The following is a 4,419-nucleotide window of genomic DNA, read 5'->3' on the forward strand; positions in this document are numbered from 1 at the left end:
GTGTCCATAGGTTCGTGGATATATCTCTGGGCTCTCTATTCTGTTCCATTGATCTATATTTCTGTCTTTGTGCCAGTACCATACTGTCTTGATGACTGGTGTTGTAGTAGAGACTGAAGTCAGGCAGGTTGATTCCTCCAGTTTCATTTTTCTTTCTCAAGATTGCTTTGGCTATTTGAGGTTTTTTTGTATTTCCATACAAATTGTGAAATTATTTGTTCTAGTTCTGTGAAAAATACCATTGGTAGCTTGAAAGGGATTGCATTGATTCTATAGATTGCTTTGGCTAGTATACTCATTTTCACCATATTGATTCTTCTAATCCATGAACACGGTATATTTCTCCATCTATTTGTATCATCTTTGATTTCTTTCACCAGTGTTTCATAGTTTTCTATATATAGGTGTTTTGTTTCTTTAGGTAGATATATTCCTAAGTATTTTATTCTTTTCATTGCAATGGTGAATGGAATTGTTTTCTTAATTTCTCTTTCTATTTTCTCATTGTTAGTGTATAGGAATGCAGGGGATTTCTGTGTGTTGATTTTATACCCTGCAACTTTACTATATTCATTGATTAGTTCTAGTAATTTTCTGGTGGAATCTTTAGGGTTTTCTATGTAGAGGATTGTGTCATCTGCCAACAGTGAGAGTTTTACTTCTTCTTTTCCAATCTTGATTCCTTTTATTTCTTTTTCTTCTCTGATTGCTGTGGCCAAAACTTCCAAAACTATGTTGAATAGTAGTGGTGAGAGTGGGCAGCCTTGTCTTGTTCCTGATTTCGGGGGAAATGCTTTCAATTTTTCACCATTGAGGATAATATTTGCTTTGGGTTTGTCATATATAGCTTTTACTATGTTGAGGTATGTTTCTTCTATTCCTGCTTTCTGGAGGGTTTTTTTTTTTTTTTTTTTTTTAATATCATAAATGGATGTTGAACTTTGTCACAGGCTTTCTCTGCATCTATTGAGAAAATCATATGGTTTTTATTTTTCAATTTGTTAATGTGGTGTATTACATTGATTGAGTTGCAGATATTGAAAAATCCTTGCATCCCTGGGATAAAGCCCACTTGGTCATGATGTATGATCTTTTTAATATGTTGTTGGATTCTGTTTGCTAGAATTTTGTCAAGGATTTGTGCACCTATGTTCATCAGTGATATTGGCCTGTAGTTTCCTTTTTTTGTGGCATCTTTGTCTGGTTTTGGTATTAGGGTGATAGTAGCCTCATAGAAGGAGTTTGGAAGTTTACCTTCCTCTGTAATTTTCTGGAAGAGTTTGAGTAGGATAGGTGTTAGCTCTTTTCTAAATTTTTGGTAGAAATTAGCTGTGAAGCGGTCTGGTCTTGGGCTTTTGTTTGCTGGAAGATTTCTGATTAAAGTTTCAATTTCCATGCTTGTGATGTGTCTGCCTAGATTTTCTATTTCTTCCTGGCTAAGTTTTGGAAAGTTGTACTTTTCTAAGAATTTTTCCATTTCTTCCAAGTTGTCCATTTTATTGGCATATAGTTGCTGATAATAGTCTCTTATGATCCTTGTATTTCTTGCATTTATTGTCTGTTGTGATCTCTCCATTTTCATTTCTAATTTTGTTGATTTGATTTTTCTCCCTTTGTTTCTTGATGATTCTGGCTAATGGTTTGTCAATTTTGTTATCTTCTCAAAGAACCAGCTTTTGGCTGTTGATTTTTCCTATGGTCTCTTTTGTTTCTTTTGCATTTATTTCTGCCCTAATTTTAAAGATTTCTTTCCCTCTACTAACCCTGGGGTTCTTCATTTCTTCTTTTTCTAGTTGCTTTAGGTGTAGATTTAGGTAATTTACTTGACTTTTTTCTTGTTTCTTGAGATAAGCCTGTATTGCTATGAACCTTCCCCTTAGCACTGCTTTTACAGTGTCCCATAGGTTTTGGGTTGTTGTGTTTTCATTTTCATTCATTTATATGCATATTTTAATTTCTTTTTTGATTTATTATGTGATTTGTTGGTTGTTCAGCAGCGTGTTGTTCAGCATCCATATGTTGGAATTTTCAATAGTTTTTCTCCTGTAATTGACATCTAATCCTACTGCATTGTAGTCAGAAAAGATGCTTGGAATGATTTCAATTATTTTGAATTTACCAAAGCTAGATTTATGGCCCAGGATGTGATCTATCCTGGAGAAGGTTCCATGTGCACTTGAGAAAAAGGTGAAATTCATTGTTTTGGGGTGAAATGTCCTATAGATATCAATTAGGTCTAACTGGTCTATCGTATCATTTAAAGTTTGTGTTTCCTTGTTAATTTTCTGTTTAGTCGATCTGTCCATAGGTGTGAGTGGGGTGTTAAAGTCTCCTACTATTATTGTGTTATTGTTAATTTCCCCTCTCATACTTGTTAGCATTTGTCTTACATATTGTGGTGCTCCTATGTTGGGTGCATATATATTTATAATTGTTATATCTTCTTCTTGGATTGATCCTTTGTCATTATGTAATGTCCATCTTTGTCTCTTTTCACAGCCTTTGTTTTAAAGTCTATTTTATCTGATATGAGTATTGTGACTCCTGCTTTCTTTTGGTCTCTATTTGCATGGAATATCTTTCTCCAGCCCTTCACTTTCAGTCTGTATGTGTCCCTTGTTCGAGGTGGGTCTTGTGTAGACAACACATATAAGGGTCTTGTTTTTGTATCCATTAAGCCAGTCTTTGTCTTTTGGTTGGGGTACTCAACCCATTTACATTTAAGGTAATTATCGATAAGTATGACCCCGTTGCCATTTACTTTATTGTTTTGTGTTTGAGTTTATACACCCTTTCTGTGTTTCCTGTCTAGAGAAGATCCATTAGCACTTGTTGGAGAGCTGGTTTGGTGGTGCTGAATTCTCTCAGCATTTGCTTGTCTGTAAAGCTTTTGATTTCTCCTTCATATTTGAAATGAGATCCTTGCTGGGTATAGTAATCTGGGCTGTAGGTTATTTTCTTTCATCACTTTAAGAATGTCCTGCCATTCCCTTCTGGCCTGAAGAGTTTCTATTGAAAGATCAGCTGTTATCCTTATGGGAATCCCCTTGTGTGTTATTTGCTGTTTTTCCCTTGCTGCTTTTAATATTTGTTCTTTGGGTTTGATCTTTATTAATTTGATTAATATGTGTCTTGGGGTGTTTTGCCTTGGGTTTATCCTGTTTGGGACTCTCTGGGTTTCTTGGACTTGGGTGATTATTTCCTTCCCCATTTTAGGGAAGTTTTAAACTATTATCTCCTCAAATACTTTCTCATGGTCTTTCTTTTTATCTTCTTCTTCTGGGACTCCTATGATTCAAATGTTGGGGCATTTAACATTGTCCCAGAGGTCTCTGAGATTGTCCTCATTTCTTTTAGTTCTTTTTTCTTTTTTCCTCTCTGTTTCATTTATTTCTACCATTCTATATTCTATCTTGCCTCTGTTATTCTACTGTTGGTTTCCTCCAGAGTGTTTTTGATCTCATTTATTGCATTATTCATTATATATTGACTCTTTTTTATTTCTTCTAGGTCCTTGTTAAACCTTTCTTGCATCCTTTTGATCCTTGTCTCCAGGCTGTTTATCTGTAACTCCATTTTGTTTTCAAGATTTCGGATAATTTTCACTATCATTATTCAGAATTCTTTATCAGGTAGATTCCCTATTTCTTCCTCTTTTGTTTGGCTTGATGGGAATTTATCCTTTTCCTTTACCTGTTGGGTATTTTTCTGCCTTTTCATCTTGTTTATATTGCTGTGTTTGGGGTGGTCTTTCCTTATTCTGGCAGTTTGTGGTTCCTATTTATTGTGGAGGTTCCTCGCTGTGGGTGGGGTTGGACAGGTGGCTTGTCAAGGTTTCCTGGTTAGGGAAGCTTGTTTCGGTGTTCTGGTGGGTGGAGCTGGATTTCTTCTCTTTGGAGTGCTATGAAGTGTCCAGTAATGAGTTTCGAGATGTCAGTGGGCTTGGTGTGACTTTGGGAAGCCTGTGTATTGAAGCTCAGGGCTATGTTCCTGGAGAATTTGCATGGTATGTCTTGCTCTGGAACTTGTTGGCCCTTGGGTGGTGCTTGGTTTCAGTGTAGGTATGGAGGCATTTGATGAGCTCCTATTGATTAATGTTCCTTGGATTCAGGAGTTCTCTGGTGTTCTCAGGATTTGGACTTAAGCCTCCTGCCTCTGGTTTTTAGTCTTATTCTTACAGTAGCCTCAAGACTCCTCCATCTATACAGCACTGATGATAAAACATCTAGTCTAATGATGAAAAGTTTCTCCACAGTGAGGGACACCCAGAGAGGTACACAGAGTTACATGGAGAAGAGAAGAGGGAGGAGGGAGATAGAGGTGCCCAGGAGGAGAAGAGGGGGAATCAAAAGGGGAGAGGGCAAGCTAGCCAGTAATCACTTCCCTATGTGCTCTCCAGTCTGGATCCCTCAGAGATGT

The sequence above is a fragment of the Dama dama genome, chromosome 31 (genome assembly GCF_033118175.1).
Source record: "Dama dama isolate Ldn47 chromosome 31, ASM3311817v1, whole genome shotgun sequence".
NCBI lineage: Eukaryota > Metazoa > Chordata > Mammalia > Artiodactyla > Cervidae > Dama > Dama dama.